The sequence below is a fragment of the Panthera leo genome, chromosome D2, assembly GCF_018350215.1.
Source record: "Panthera leo isolate Ple1 chromosome D2, P.leo_Ple1_pat1.1, whole genome shotgun sequence".
NCBI classification, from domain to species: Eukaryota; Metazoa; Chordata; class Mammalia; order Carnivora; family Felidae; genus Panthera; species Panthera leo.
The window spans coordinates 19,659,317-19,676,948 of NC_056689.1; the positions used below are offsets into that span (position 1 = coordinate 19,659,317).

Consider the following 17,632-nt stretch of genomic DNA (forward strand, 5'->3'; position numbering starts at 1 on the left):
AATAAAAATTCTTCCCATGTGTCTTGCCCCACTTTTAAAGTAAGTTACTATGATTCTACTGCTGCCACTAACATAATGGATTTGAAGTGAGGATCTCTTGGATTGCATGCTGGCAATTAAGCTCACAGCCATACTCAATAAACATTTACCTAGCAGATGACAGCAAGATAGTTTAGAAAGGGTTATCAGGAACTAACCACCCTAACGTTAGCGTAGTGTAGCTTCCCTGGCCCTCAAAAGACACATTGGCTGGAGGATACTGATATAGTTGGCTTGAGGAATCCACATATCTAAGGATGCCTGCCAACTTCCTCAGCTATTCTATATACCTTTCTTTTGTATGAGGCATAGCTTGGATATGTTCCCTGACACTATTCACATGCTAGCATGAGAAATATCTAAACCCATTTGACCTCACAAGATAGATCCTAAACAAATATGTTCTACTTATTCATGTTTCCAACAGCTACTATTGGGGTATTTAAACTATTCCTTTACATGAGTTCCCAGTATACCAGCCACTCTTAATGACATGATACTCTAGTGGGCATATTGAATAGAGTCTCTGGTAAGGGAACTCTTTAAAAATAAATGTCCAGGATTTTTATATAAGAGAATTGACAAGACTGTAAATCCAACCTATAATCTAGAAGATCAAACTCAGGGTTTTATTTTCAAGGAGACAAACTAAAATTCCTTATTTTTTTATGATCAGCATGCCACAAGAATCCCTAACTCTTATAGCTATAGGGCTGAGATTACTATAAGAGTTGAAGAAGGAATCAAAGATTTCCAAGCAACCAATCCCTCTTTAAAACACATACACACACCACCACCACCACCACTGAAATTTCATTGCATAAGGAAGCCTTTCTGTCTTTCTCATTTATAGAAACTATACTTTTTGCTACACTGAAAGCTCTCTTTCAGGAGGAAGCTGATAATCCCCTTCATGCTACATCTACTGTCAGGAGACTAGGGACTAGGACCACATCCTATTTTTCCCTGTGGTCATGTGCACAACTGGACATTTCAAAAGAAATTTCTGAAAACATCACAGGAATTGGCAAACTCAACTAGCAAAAAAAAAAAAGCAATCTTTTTAGAAATAGATATTGAGGCTACTTGGCTCGGATACAGAGATGATACTTTCAGATGGGGCTAAATTTGTTTCTATGAGTGCACAATTCTCTTATGGCTCTCTACCCTATAATTTGATCCCCGGATCCATATTCCTATCTGTTAGGATTCTTCAGTCATTAACAATACAAATCAATGCTGGGTAGCTGAAACAGTACAGAAGTTAATAGCTTAAGCTTACCTTGGTACAAATTCTGATTTTTTTAACTTACTAATTATGTCATTGGGCAATAAAACTAACCTCCATTTGTTTTCATTTGTATAAGGGAATAATAAAAATACTACACACTTCATAAGGCATTGTGAGAAATAGGTGGAAAGTTGTATGTCAAGAGTTAGGTGCATAGTAACTTTTCAATGGATTTCAACTATGATTTTATTTCTGGATGGCCTCTCTTACATTCCTCAAAGGAATTGTTTATGATCATTAAATAAAAAACATACCTGGCGCCCACCACATAGAGTTTTTGATGCTTGTAAATAAGTTTTCCTTTCCTGAATGAATGCTTATAATTTTTGTGTTTGCCCTTGTGGCATTAAATTTGGAGTTTGTACTCAAAACCATTTGTGTCAGTTGGGTCCTAGAGTAAGCAGACCCTGAGACAAAGTTGGAAGTGCAAGAGGTTTATTGGGAGATACTATCTGTGACAGGCAAAAGGGGAAAGAAGTGGGATTTGGCAGGGAGAGCCTTCAGAATATGATACAGCTCTGACACCTGCAAAGGAAGAGAAATGGAAAACAGGAATGGATAGGGAGAGCCTCAGATCTGACAAAACATCAGCCAACCTGGTGGGGACGTCTAAAGCAAAGATTGTTTTTTAGAGTATGCATTAATGGTGAGGCACTAGTGTCTCTGTTGTGTTGTCATTGGCCGGGAATGGCTTAGAAGAATGTGGCTTCAACTTGAAAGTTAAGGCAGATCCTGAAAGCATTAATAGCTGAAGCTGCTGGCAAGTTCTTTCTTGAAGGGAGTTCTGAGCAGTCAGCATCCATGGCTGCCACAGTCCACCCTTCATGCTTCTTGGCAGCAGCTCCTCCAGGGTTCTAATGAGCCTCCATTCCTAGTGAAGAAGTTACAGTTTCCAGCTGATATTCATTGTCTTTCGTCCTCCAGTGACCGTTCTAAATCCTCCCCTTCCTTAGCTACCACTTCTCTGGCCTCAGTGACTTGTCTGTTGGTTTTTCCCTAAAGCTAATTCCTGAGGAGTCTGAGCCTCAGAGAACCATCACAAACAAAACTCTATGCCCATTAAAAAAAATAACTCCCCATTTCTCCATCCCTTCAGCCTCTGGTAACTGCTATTCTACTTTCTGGTACTATGAATTTGCCAATTCTAGGTACCTCATAGAAGTGAAATCATACAATATTTGTCCTTCTGTGAGTGGCTTATTTCACTCAGCATGTCTTCAAGTTTCATCCATGTCATAGCGTGTGTGAGAAGATGGCTTTAAAATTTTTTTTTAAATTTTAACTTGTTTTATTTTCTATTTTTTAAAATTTACATCCAAATTAGTTAGCATATAGTGCAACAATGATTTCAGTAGATTTCTTAATCCCCCTATCCATTTAGCCCATCCCCCCTCCCACAACCCCTCCAGTAACCCTCATTTTGTTCTCCATATTTGTGAGTCTCTTCTGTTTTGTCCCCCTCCCTGTTTTTTTTTATTTTTGTTTCCCTGCCTTTATGTTCATCTGTTTTGTATATTAAAGTCCTCATGAGTGAAGCCATATGATTTTTGTCTTTCTCTGATTGACTAATTTCACTTAGCATAATACCCTCCAGTTCCATCCACATAGTTGCAAATGGCAAGGTTTCATTCTTTTTGATTGCCAAGTAATACTCCATTGTATAGATATACTACATCTTCTTTATCCATTCATCCATAGATGGACATTTGGGCTCTTTCCATACTTTGGCTATTGTTGATAGTGCTGCTATAAACATGGGGGTGCATGTGTCCCTTCGAAACAGCACACCTGTATCCCACGGATAAATGCCTAGTAGTGCAATTGCTGAGTCATAGGGTAGTTCTATTTTTGGTTTTTTGAGGAACCTCCATACTGTTTTCCAGAGTGGCTGCACCACCTTGCATTCCCACCAACAATGCAAAAGAGATCCTCTTTCTCCGCATCCTCGCCAACATCTGTTGTTGCCTGAGTTGTGAATGTTAGCCATTCTGACAGGTTTAGGTGGTATCTCATTGTGGTTTTGATTTGTATTTCCCTGATGATGAGTGATGTTGAGCATTTTTTCATGTGTCGGTTGGCCATCTGGATGTCTTCTTTGGAGAAGTATCTCTTCATGTCTTTCGCCCATTTCTTCAGTGGATTATTTGTTTTTTGGGTGTTGAGTTTGATAAGTTCTTTATAGATTTTGGATACTAATCCTTTATCTGGTATGTCATTTGCAAATATCTTCTCCCATTCTGTTGGTTGCCTTTTAGTTTTGCTGATTGTTTCCTTTGCTGTGTAGAAGGTTTTTATTTTGATGAGGTCCCAGTAGTTCCCCTAAAAAAATTTTTAATTGAAGTATCACATACAAAGAGAAAAGTTGATAACTCCTTCACCACTTAAACGCATCAGGGTAAGCAACACCTAGATAAAAAATCTAAAATTACTAGTGCTACAGAAGACCCCCTTGTACTCCTTTCCAGTCATAACCCCCAGTGGTAACCTCTATCCTAACTTTTAAGAGTATAAATTTTGCCTACTTTTTAACTTATGAAGCCACACAGTATTTACTATTTTTGATATGCTTTCTTTTTTATTATATTTGGTAGTATTCATCCTAATTGTACATATTTATAGTTTTTAAAATTCTCAGTCCTTTATAGTATTCTATCAAAGAATATTTTGATATTCTATTGATGTAACAGAATCACAATTTATCCATTAAACTATTGATGGATACTTAGGTAGTTCTTGTCTTTAGTATTATAAATAGTGCTGTTCTGAACATTTTTATGCATATCTTTTGGTGAACACATGAAAAAATTTATATTACTTATATGCATATATAGTTTATTGAATATATGGTATATAACCTGAATATATAATGTGAACATATTATATATATACCTAGACATATGTAGTCAGAAGTGGAAACATTGGGTCACAGAATAGGCATATATATATATGTTTAGATTTAGTTGCTTTCTAAAATGGTTTATGCATTTAGAAACAGGCACATTTAGGGGTGCCTGGGTGGCTCAGTTGGTTAAGCATCCAACTTTTGATTTCAGCTCAGGTCATGATCTCATGGTCTTGGGATTGAGCCCCACGTTGGGCTCTATGCTCAGCATGGATTCATCTCCTCTTTCTCTCTCTGTCCCTCCCCTGCTTGTGCACACTCTCCTTCTCTCAAAATAAATAAAAACAACAAACAAGCAAATAAACATTAAAAAAAAAAGTCACATTTAAGCTGTGGCCTGAAGGACAACAGGGAGTGGAAGCTGCACTGATATTTCTGTACTAACATCTCTCCATTGCTGTGCCAAAAATGTATCCTTTCTTAAAGTGGTTCCAGTCCAATGGGAGAAGTCCTCCACCTCCTTCTGGCTGTGGCCTCCCAGTGACACTTGAGTGAGATGAGCCTCTGTCATTGTGGTCAGATCCAGGGAGACAGGAGATGCTGACTGATGACTCAACCCCCTCGGCTCCACTTTCCAGAACTCCACTCACCACATGAGTGAGCCTGGCACTAGGGGGGGAGACTAAACACAACCATGGTGTTGATATCAGTACTAGCAGAGATGTCAAGAGTGAAAGCCTGAGAAGAGGAGGAGAGAATTGGGGTAAATATGTCAATGGAAAAAAGATCAAGTGAGGGACTTGAAAGTCATGTCTAAAGAATTGTTTAAGTAACAGTGGCAAATGAAACACAAATCTCTATTGCTAAAATAAGCAGTGGGTACCTATTTCAGATTCCTAAGCATCTTTTTGGGAGGTCTCGGGACTCAGAGTTTTGCCAATTGTGTGGCCTGGGATGAGAGCCATCAACAGAGGTTGGAATTCAGGGTTTTCTTCTCAACAGAATTGAAAGGAGGCCAAAAAAGCTGACCACAGTAATGCCTATAAATGCTGTGTGAGTGTGAGGGACTGATTCTTTGTCCTTGTTCAGGAAGTATAAATAAAACTGGTAGAAATTTGTCATTTTGAGGAAAAGTTTCCAGTGGGAAAGAGAAAGGTTTACTGGTTTTGCCCTTCAGTGGTTTAGAGTTTCCTCAGGACATAGAGGTTCCAGTGTGTTTCTTTGAGGTGCTGCTCATATTGTCCCATCTTTTGAAAAGAAGAAACAGAACAAAAATTATTGGTGTGTTAAGGTGGGATTTCATTCTCATCTATATGGTCACAAGTCACTGATCCCTTTTTGAATTGTTTGTGTCTTTAAGGTTGCCAAACAGGTGTGCAGCAAACTGCCCTTAAGTACAATGCTCAGGGCTAGAAAGGATTGTGTCTTATGTCAAAATCTCTTCTGGTTATTTTTCTTTCTTTAGTATGTACAAAAAGTGAGATTTTAATAGTATCTCAGGGTCATCATTCTGAGCTTGAGCTGAGTGCTCATCTTTTATAGATTAGAGCTGTAGATGGAGGAAGTATTAAAGATTGAAATGTATCTATCCTCCAACAGTTGTGTGTATGTGTGTTCTAACAGAATTTCTTGTTCTAACAGAATAACTCTCTTTCACTTATTTGTGTCTCCTATGAGTCCTCTGGGAAAATAAAGGTTAAATTAGCTTAGAAAATTCTGATTGGTTGTGTCCCACTTATAGTGGTTTCCCTATAATTAGAGATGAGGGGAACAAGGGAGAAAGATCCCATTTAAACATTGGGCCCCATTTGATACAGTCTGTATGATGCATCACATTCAAATAAATACAAGTTTGACATTAGAGACTAATCAGAAGGTAATTCGAATATTTGCCAAGACTCTCAAAGAATGACAAAATAATATCTAGGAGAACTCCTTAAAATTACTTCATCACTCGTCCCATTCCCTACCCACTCTAAAGTTCTTTCCAAAGACTCTCTCAGCCCACCAAATCTATTTATCATCCCTATATACACTCAGAGTTCTGGTCTCCACGCCCCGCCTCCCCCATGGCTCCCCCCCCCCCCCACAACAAAGAAGGTTTTTTTTTCTCTTTTTAAGATTAAAAAATAAATATCCTAAGGCTATTATCTTCCAATGCCAGGAGGTAAGCACATAGTCACAGAGAGGCAAAGTTGAGAACTCTCACACAATAATGCTTTTGGCACCACTTGAGCATTTTTTAACAGACTATATTCCTGTCACTAAATGGCAAAACATTTTTTTTTGCAGTAAGAGGCAAGGTTGACAGTTACCAAAATCCACATTTTTTGAAGACTGGAGGAAGGAAAGAGTTGAAATGGTACAAAATGAACAACAAATTTGAGCACAGATATAATTCTGCTTAGACCCACCTTTCCTCTGGAGGCTGTATTTCTTGAAACCTGAAAACATAAACCAGTAAGTCATCCCCTTGTAAATTCACCTACTTTTCTTGAGGGGCTGGGATGGGCTAAGGCCAGTATTTAACATTGAACCTGAAGTAGGATAGCTAAAGTGCTTTACTTGATGTATCCAAAAACTAGAGCAGGCAGAGAGGGAGTCTAAGAGCATGCAAAGTAAAGACATAAACAATATGATTTGATAAGATATAAGCATAATAAAAAGTTAGAAAAGAAGAAATACCAAATACACACTAAACGTAAATGTGCTGAAGAGATTGCCAGATAAGAGTGTTTTCATAGTGTGGCAGAATAAGTAAAATGTTTCCTCAAAAAACACTATATTGAGAAAATTTCCATGTCATTTATATTTGTCTAGAAAGAGCTATTTTGAGAGCACCTAGATGTCTTGGGATTAAACTTCTCAGCTCTTAGGGAAGGAAGTAATTGCTTGTTCATTTATTAACAGAATAAGTTCAAATAAAATTTACTGTAAAAGCATAGTATTAGGCAATAGAAGTAGGACATAGAATAAAACCAACATGGTCTTTACTCTCTTGGAACTTACAATATATAACAGGGAAGACATTGAATAGGTTATTACTCATTCAGACATTGAATATATGCAGTGAGAATTATGATGGAGAAGTGCATGGTGCTTTTCAAGCTAGTCAGGGAAGGCTTTATAGAAGAATATGATTTACAAAAAAAAAGACAGAGTTGCCTTCCTTTCTCTGGCATATTAAACCAAGTAAATATGTGTTGAGTAATTCAGGTGTTATTACTATAACCTCTGGGCATAGTCTTTCTCCTTTGCCTAAAAAGCATACATTAACATCAGATTAAGTGAAGAGCTCATAAAATGCATGATGGCACACTGACCAATCAAAACATGCCAAGCATTCTTTTTCAGAGGATTGGGAAAGAGATTCATTTTGAAATAATTATCTGGCAATAGGTTCAACCTGAAAAAAACAAACATGAAGCCATAACTGTTTTCCAACAAAACTGTAGACCTATTCTACTTTCTGAAATTGTATATCTCTTTCATAGCACTGGAAGGTCAATACCATGTTTTATGTTCTAAGGGTAAAAACATAATGTCTGTTTTATTTCACAACGTGAATTGAAACATTTGTGGGACAGGATGTTGTTTGGGTTGAATAGGTTGTTCAAGGTTCCTTAGGAGTTTTATCCAGTAACTGCTTTCAGCTTTAAGGTATTAATGTTTCCACTTGGTTCTCAGGTCCAAAGACTGCGTAAGCAGATTTTTCTGTTTTTGATCCTTTGTGCTACTGCTAGTGTGGTTTAAGGTAATCAGTCATATAACTGAAAGTAATAAAGGACTCTGGCTAAGAGTTTTTACACAAATAAAACATGCATTGGGCTTGAGTGGAGATGGCAATTATTCAAGGATTGCAGGAATAACTTCGAGTCAAACCTCAAAAATGTCCCAGATTTGTAACTCGTGAGCTGGTTAGGAAGGCTGTCCCTCATGTTAATTCAGGTAAGATGCTGGCCAGGCTTATGTTAGGGAAACTAGAGTGCCTGTTGGGAAAAATAAAGTGACCTGATTCCCTTGGGCTATTCAGCAAGTCTCTACTCCTCCTTCAGGAATCTACCTGCCAGACTCTACAAGGAAAACCTGCTCTACTCCCATCTTTCCCTGGGCCCCTTGCATTTAGGAACACAATTAACAAGTCAGGTTTGTCATAAACTGTTTTCGCTCAGGACCCTTTCCCCTTGGGGTCTATCTGCCAGTTCTCAGAACTATACTGCTACCCTCTAGAGGCTCAAAGTTCACCACATTGAAGCCCTACTTTGGTTTTCCCTATTTGGCCCAATATTGCTAATGATAATTCTCCCCAATTTTTTTGCTTCCCCACTACATTAGTTTACTGTTGTTTCAACAAGTTACCACAATCTTAGGGCTTAAAACAGCACAAATTTATTATCAGACAGTCCTGAAGGTCAGAAGTCTGAAATGGTGTCATTGGGTTAAAATCAGGGTGTCAGCAGGGCTGCATTCCTTCCTGGAGATTTTAGGAGAGAATCCATTTTCTTGCTTTTTCCGTGCTTTCCTCATGGCCCTTCCATCTTCAAAGCCAGAAGTGGCTGGTGGAGGCTTTCTCTTATATATCTCTCTGACTTTGCTTTTGTCATCATATTTCACTCTGACTCTTACTTTCCTCCTTTTACTTTCAATTTTTATGTCTGTGATCACTTTGGGCCCACCTGAATAACCCAGGATAATTTCCCTGTTTTGAGGTCAGCCTTAATTCCTTCTTTCGTCTTCACTCTCTCTTGCTGTGTAACGTAACTTATTCACAGGTTCTGGAAATTAGGGCATGAACATCTTTCTAGAGTCTTTAATCTACCATACTCGTCTTTAATTTTGCAGTCAAGAATTTTATTTCTCCAATGATTCCCTACAAAGCTGAAAAACAGACCTGATAATTGAACTCAATAGAAGATGTTAAAGGCAAACATGTAGGACACGTCCCCACTCATTCTCCTGTGTCTGTTTATGTATCATGAGTCAGCCATGGTCCTTTCCTATACAGAACCCAAATGAGTCTTCAGAATCTTTTTAACATAGTATTCTTGGTAACCCCTTCCAGTTGGTCAGATTCAGTCTTAAGATGAAACTCATTTGATATTGCTGCTTTAGTGGGTTACTTCTTCCTTTTAATTGGGAACTTCCAGATATGCAATATTTTAACCCAAAGGGATACTTTTAATGGTAAACTTTAGAGTACCAGTAATCAACCCGTGGAGACAAGTGTGCTTAGGAGGTTTTCCTGGAATCTTTTAAGATATAATACCTGTGCCAATTCCTGTTCCCCCCTTTCTAAGGCCACCTCTGCACAGGGAACATGATTGGATAATCTAGGACAAAGTTTCTCAATCTCAGCATTGCAGGCATTTTGCATGGGATTATTCTCTGTTGTGTGTGCTGTCTGTGCATTGTAGGATGTTTAGTAGCATCTCTGGCCTTTACCCACTTTGCCAGTAGCACTTCTCCACTGAAAAACATCTTTAGACATTGTCAGATATACTCAAGGCAACAAAATAGCCCCCAGTTGAGAACCACTGCTCTAGTAGAATGAAGTGGAAACCACCTATTTCTGGAATTAATGTTAGAAGATATACTTTTGTTTTGTTGTGATTCTTTGCCTTCCCTTTGGCTTTTATTTAATGGCATTTCCATTTCTTTGCCAATTGAAGACCCCATCAACAATATCATTTCCCCAAGTCTTCATTTCAGATATCCAAATCTCAGACCAGAGTGGAAGCCCTTTTGTTAGCAAGGGTGTAACATGAGCACAAATATTGATTCTACCCATTTTTAAGTCTCAGCTCAGGCATACTCCTTTAATAATCATTCTCTGCCCTCTTCTGAATTGCTGTTGGCTAAACCTCCAATGACTGTTATCATATACATTTGGTAGTCCTGGTCATTTTATTTATGGATACATGGCTGACCCGAAATAGAATACTTTGAGAATGGTTTTTATATCTTACTTATGTACAGTATCCTGAACATACTAGGTACTTAACAATTACTTTTTTAAAAAGGTTTACATATTTCTTCCACACAATTTAAAGAGCCAAATAAAACTGTTGAGGCTTATGAAAAGTAACAGAGTTATGATTCTCTCTTACCACTCTCCCATTTTCCAGAATGTAGAAACAATCATTTTTACCTTTTTTAGAATGTCTTGGTGTTTAACTCTATGTTGCTAAATAATGCCTGTATTGCTGCCTCTTTTTTCAGTTTTAGGCGGTATCTATGTAGGGATTTATCTCTCTTTACATACATACAGACTAGCAATTTTCAGGAAATAAAAGTTATATTATTAATGTGTACTTCCCAGTACAATCTTGCAATATGGTTATACCATTGTTTTCAGTTGAATGATTTTCACTGTTTATGCATGTCATTTAGTATATAAGTGCTTTTCATAGCTAAACTGCATAGCATATGATGATTTCTATTCCTTTTCTGTACATTTTATAAAGTTAATACACATCTACAATCCTTAATTTACAATTTCAAAATTCAAAAAGCTCTGAAGACCAAAACCAAAACAAAATAAAACAAAATTTTACATTGGCAGAAAATTCATTTGACAGCAACATCTGATTTGAACATATCTGGCTACTTATAGTTCTTACTTATGCTACCTGGTGTGATTATTTAGATGCTTTGCTGAAGAAATTTTGATGTGTTTGATTATAGTGATTATAGCAAGTGATCCACTTGGGGAGTTATAGAAAATATATCATATCCACCATATTTCTAAAATCTGAAAAAATCTAAAATTTGAAGATAAGTGATTGTCTCATTTTGTTTTCTTTCTTAAAATTCCTTTTCACAATTTTATACTATGAAATACAACAAACTTACAGGAAAGTGCATAAAACATAAGTGTACAATTTAATGAATATTTGTAAAATGAACGTGTGTTTAACTATCACCTAGGTCAAATAGTACAAGATTCCCAGCACCCAAGAAGCTCCAAGCATTTCCCTTCTCAATCATCATCCTCTCCCATGCCATTAGTGGTAACCACTAACCTAACTTTTATGTATTAATTTCCTTGGTTTTCATTTTAGTTTTGCCACCAAATTACACATCCCTAAACAAATAGTTTTGTCTGTTTTTTAACTTTAGATAAATTAAATCACACCCAAAATATATATATATTTATATTATATACATATATATAATATATATATATATATATATATATATATATATATATATATATATACATATATATATACACATACATACATATAGTGCCTGACTTTAATTTTCCATTTAAAATTTCTCTGAAATTGGGGCCCCTGGGTGGCTCAGTTGGTTAAGCGTCCAACTTCGGCTCAGGTCATGATCTCACGGTCCGTGAGTTCGAGCCCTGCGTCGGGCTCTGTGCTGACAGCTCAGAGCCTGGGGCCTGTTTCAGATTCTGTGTCTCCCTCTCTCTTGCCCCTCCCCTGTTCATGCTCTGTCTCTCTCTGTCTCAAAAATAAATAAACGTTAAAAAAAAATAAAATTTCTCTGAAATAAATTTATAGAAAAGTTGAAAATATGGTACATAATTTTTTTACACTATACGAGAATAAACTGCTAATATGTCCCATATAATTCTCCATAATGCCCCTTACTTCTGGGATACTTTAGTATGTGTTTCTTTTTTTTTCTTTAAAAATTTATTTTTTTTAATTTTATTTTTTATTTTTAAAAATTTACATCCAAATTAGTTAGCATATAGTGAACCAGTGATTTCAGGAGTAGATTAGTATGTGTTTCTTATAAACAAGAACATTCTATTGTATAACCTCAATACAACTATCAAAAGCAGGAAATTAGCATTGGTACCATACCATCTAATCCTTAGATTCCATTCAAGTTTTGCACATTGTCTCAATACTGTCTTTTATACCTACTCCCTAATTTGCAATTCCAAAATTCAAAACCTCCAGTTCAGAATCACACACTCTTGAGGCTTCTTCAATTCAATTCAAAACAGTTCCTCCAATTTTCTTTGACAGTCATAACCATGAAGCTTTTGCAGATTATAGGTCAATTATTTTGTAAAATGTCGCTCCATTTAAGCTTATCTGATATTTACTCTTGATTAGATTTACTTTATGCATCTTTGCCAAGAAAATTATAAAAGTGATGTTATGTTCACGGGGCGCCTGGGTGGCTCAGTTGGTTAAGCGTCCGACATCAGCTCAGGTCATGATCTCCCCGTTAGTGGGTTCAAGCCCCACATTGAGCTCAGTGCTGACAACTCAGAGCCTGCAGCCTGCTTCGGATTCTGTGTCTTCCTCTCCCTCTGCCCCTCCCCTGCTCGCACTCTGTCTCTCTCTCTCTCAAAAATAAATAAAGATTTTTTAAAAATTAAAAAAAAAGTGATGTTATGTTCTTTTCATTGCATTCTACCAGGTGGCATATAATTTCTATTTGTTCTGTTATTGATGTTGTTAGTTTTGATCACTTGATTAAAGTAGTTAAGTTTGCTAGCCTTCTCAGCTGCAAATTTACTCTTTTGTCCTTTATAATTAACAGATATTTTGTGGGGAGATTCTTTGATGATATTGAAGTACCTCATTTAAATATCTTATGAAACTCAGCTTATTAATTTTTAAATTTATGTTGAGTCATGGTTTCCAATTTTATTCAAAGGATTATAGTGCTTTAACATATGATTTACTGTGATGCTTAAATCATCCCGGACGTGTGGGATAGTCCCTTCAAGACAAGTCTTTGCCATTTTGACATATCACCATCATTCTTTAAGCCATTCCTTATTTTCTGGCACAAAAAGAAAGAATATTCCAGGATCATGTTCTACTTTTCCTGACCTTATCTTGAAACTGACTATTTCTCCAAGAAATTTAATTCCAAGATTCCACTTAGTGGATTTAGAGAATAAGATCTGGATACTAGATGTGCTTATTGCTTTTGAAGGTATTACTGCTCACATGTTCTCTTAGCGGACATAGCTAGAGAATATATGTATGTGTATGTATACATTTATATGTATATATGTATGTATATATGCATATATATCATATATATCATATATATATAATATTCATTCTCTGTTTTTATCTTATTTTCCCTTCCCTTCCCTTCCCCTATGTTCATCTGTTTAGTTTCTTAAATTCTACATATGAGTGAAATCATATGATATTTGTCTTTCTCTGACTGGCTTATTTAACATATCATAAAACAGAGAGAGAAACCCTAAGAGACTCTTAAATACAGAGAACAAACTGATGGTTGCTGGAAGGGTGTTAGATGGGGGGATGGGTTAAATGGGTGATGGACATTAAGAAGGGCACTTGGGATAAGCACTGTTATATGTAAGTGATAAATCACTAAATTCTACTCCTAAAACCATTATTATACTATATGTTAACTAATTTGGATTTAAATAAACAAAATAAAATAATAAAATAAAATATATTCACATATAACAATACACATTTACATCTATATTTACCTATCAATCTATGTGTTGAAAACTATGAATCTACAGTGACAACTCTAATTTTATTTTAGCACCAGAAGGTTCATTCTAGTTTTCCTTCTTTCCACACATTTACTCCCTTTTTCCCAACAGGAAACTGATTCCATTATCCTTAACATATTTACCCAATTGATCAATTTCTTTTATGCAATCCCATCACTGCTGCTCGTTCCTCTCCCACTTTTACGCTGTCATCATTTTACTGGTGCTCTGACACCATGCAATGGGCCTGTGACCAGCCTTATGACCCTTGTTAATCCCTCCATTTTACTCTTCCTACATGACCACTGATCTTCTATGTATCTCTATAAATGAGTTTGAATTTTCTAGAATTTTATGTAAATGGAATCACACAGTGTATACTCTTTCATTCAGCATAAGTAATTTAAGATTCATTCATGTTGTTATATCACTAGTTCCTGCCCTGTTATTGCTGAGCCTTCCATTGTATGGATATACCACAATTTATTCATCTGCTGATAGACATTTGAGTTGTTTCCACTTTTTGGCTATTAAAAATAAAGCCATATGCTTCATGTGCAAGTCTTTGTGTGGACATGTATCTCCCTTTCTCTTGGGTAAATACCTAGGAATTAAATGACTGGATAATATTATAGGTATAGTTTAACTTTTTTTTTTTTTTTTTTTTGGTCACACATCTGCCTTTATTGTGAGCAGCAAATGGGACACTTCCAGCAATAGTAAAAAAATTAATTTGCAAAAGCAGATATTCAGTGAAGCCACCTGGTTGGAACCATTGGGAGCCCATACATAGATGACAACCCAGAGCAACAGGAAGAGGACTCCAAAGCCCATGAAAAGCAAGGCCACCAAGTAGATGAGAAGCTGTTTGTAGATAAATGTACTTAGTGGAGGTAACCTCATAAATGAAGAACCAGGCAGTGAAGAACATGCCAATGGTCAACAGCACCACAGTCAGATGGGAGAGGACAACCAAAGTTCATTGGGTTGGTGTATCTGCTCATGGCCTCAGTGTCCATTTTGCCAGGCAAAGGGTGATCCACCACCACCACCAGAATAACACATTGGCAGAAGCGGTATATGTTTAACTTTTAAAGAAACTGCCAAAATGTTTTTCAATGTGGTTGTGCCATTTTACATGCAGACCAGCAGTGTAGGAAAGTTTCAGTTTTCTACATCCCACCCACACTCATAAAGTCTGTCTTTTAAATTTTAGCCATTCTAGTGGTACCTCATTGTGCTTTTAATTTGCATTTCCCTAATGACCAATGATATTGAACTCATTTTCATGTGCCCTTTATAGATCTTCTTTGGTGAAATATCTGATTAAATCTTTTACCTAATTTTTAATTGTCTTGTTTTTTTCTCTTATGACTGAGCTTTGAGTGTTCTTTATATAATCTGGATACAAGTCTTTTATCAGATATATGCTTTGCAAAGATTTTTCCCAGTATGTCGCTTGCCTTTTCATTCTCATTCTTTTATTTAATTTTCATTCTTTCATTTAAAGAAAAATGGTGTATTTTTACAGAGCAAAAGTTTTAAATTTTGTTGAAGTCCAATTTATGAATTTGTTATGAATTGTTTTTGGCATCATATCTAAGAAATCTTTGCTTAACCCAAGGTCACCATAAGTATTTGTTATTTTTGTTGCTGTCATAAGTGGTAATCCTCTTTAATGTCAATTTCCAAATCTCTGTTGTCAGTATATATGTGTAATGCTATATAGTTCCTCTCCATCATGTCTGGAGGCACATAATGCCAGTTTTTCCCACTCATAGTAATTCTTAGATTTGAGTTGAGATAGTACCAACATGATCTTTCCATTAAAAAGTTCTCCTTCAACCTTTCAGTTAGTATTTCGGAACCACTAATGTTGCGTAAATGAATTATTTCATTAGGGGGATGTAAACTGGTGATTTTCTAATGCTATCAATCTTGAATTTACTACCTGTGATTCTTTTATAAAGAAGACATTTCCTTAGTCATTTATTTTGTTAACCTGCAGTGCAATGTACAGGGAAAGCAGTATAAAAACTTGATTCTTTCCTTTTATCATTTTTAGGATAAGGATTTCTTGCTGTAGCAACTTCTAAAAGTGATAATTGAGTTTTTATTTTTGGACTATCATTATGAAAAATGGATTTGTATATATTTGATATACTTCAATTCATTGGAGCCATTATTTTTTTAGATGATTAAGTTGTCCCATCTTTGGTCAGTATGAGCCCCTTCTAATTGGCTCCTGTGTTCTTTCAGTATGATACTAGTAGCCATTGATAACTTTCTTGCTTTCAGGCTGGACAAGATATCTCTGATTCATCCTGTACATTTGGTGTTACAGATTTGGAACTGCCATCACTAAAAGGTGCTCTGGTTCTCTTTTTGGAGAAATAGTATAATGAGATTACAATCTAGATACAAAGGGCATTCATTACTCCTGGAGTGTCATTGTTTATTTTGGTGGTGTAATTTCATGAACAGAAGTATTTAGTTCAAATTTTGTCAAATTTATTAATATTTTTATTAATATTAGCCTTATATTTTTTTGTGTGTTTTGTTTGGGACTATATCCTTACCCTGAAGTTCTGAAAATATTCACCTATATTATCTTCTAAAAGGGTTTATTATTTTGCCTTTCCTATTCAGTGCCATGAGCTAGGTGGAATTGATTTTGATTTCGTTGCATAGTAAGTGTTCCAATATCATTTTTCCCCAAAAGGATGCTCAACATTCCTGTCATTATGTACTGAAAAGACCACCCACTTCTAACTACTCTACCTTATTATTATGACTTGTCATAAGTCAAGTACCCATATACGTGTAAGTCAGTTTCTGGAGCACACATATTTTATTTGATTTGTCTATTGACCTGTCCTTGCACCACTACCTTCTTTTATTTTATTTATTTATTTTTGTTTTTTAAAATATAATGTATTGTCAAATTGATTTCCATACAACAGCCAGTGCTCATCCCAACAGGTGCCTTCCTCAATGTCCATCACCCACTTTCCCCTCCCCTGTACCCCCCATCAACCCTGTTTGTTCTCAGTATTTAAAAGTCTCTTATGGTTTGCCTCCTTCCCTCTCTGTAACTTTTTTTTCCCCCTTCCCCTCCCCCATGGTTTTCTGTTAAGTTTCTTAGGATCCGCATATGAGTGAAAACATATGTTATCTGTCTTTCTCTGACTTATTTCACTTAGCATAACACTCTCCAGTTCCATCCACATTGCTACAAACAGCCAGATTTCATTCTTTCTCCACTACCTTCTTTTAAGTGCTGTACTGTAATATCTTTATTTTTGGTAGAGCCAAGGTCCTTACTATAATTGTTTCTTGTGTATTCTAGTCTTGGTTTGGTTTTTTTTTGTAATATATATATATATATTATATATATATATATATATATATATATAATATATATATATTTTAGAATTGGCTTGTTATTATTTCTTCAGACCTATTGAGATTTTTATTCAATTGCATTGAAATTGTAGATATATTTGTGGAGAACTGTTATTTAATAATAGAGAGACCCCAAATCCATGTGCTTAGTCTCTGTACTTGTTTAGGTCTCCTTTAACTTTCTTTATTAAAATTTCGTAGTCTTTTGCCATATACGCCTTACAAATCTTAGGCTATAATTATTCCTAATTACTTAAATTTTGATAATATAATAAATGGCATATTATTTTAACTTTTGTTTTTTAAATGTTTGTTGCTCATATATAGAAATAAATTTTATATTGATGTTGTATCTAGCAACCTTGCTAAACTGAATTAATTATCACTAGATTATTTTTGTATTTCTAGGAACACAATCATAACACTTGCAAATAATGACAGTTGTATTTTGTGTTTAACCCTTATACATTATATTTCTTCATTTTGCTTTATAGTTTTGGCTAGGACCCTTAGGGCAATGTTGACAAGAAATGGGACAGAGGCATCCTTATTTTGTTACATCAAAAAGATAACTTTCAGT

General features: G+C 35.8%; 1 pseudogene; it reads right to left on the bottom strand.

Moving 5' to 3' along the window:
* Positions 1–1,970: 1,970 nt before the first annotated feature.
* Positions 1,971–14,666, bottom strand: LOC122201792 (annotated as a pseudogene).
* Positions 14,667–17,632: the final 2,966 nt, after the last annotated feature.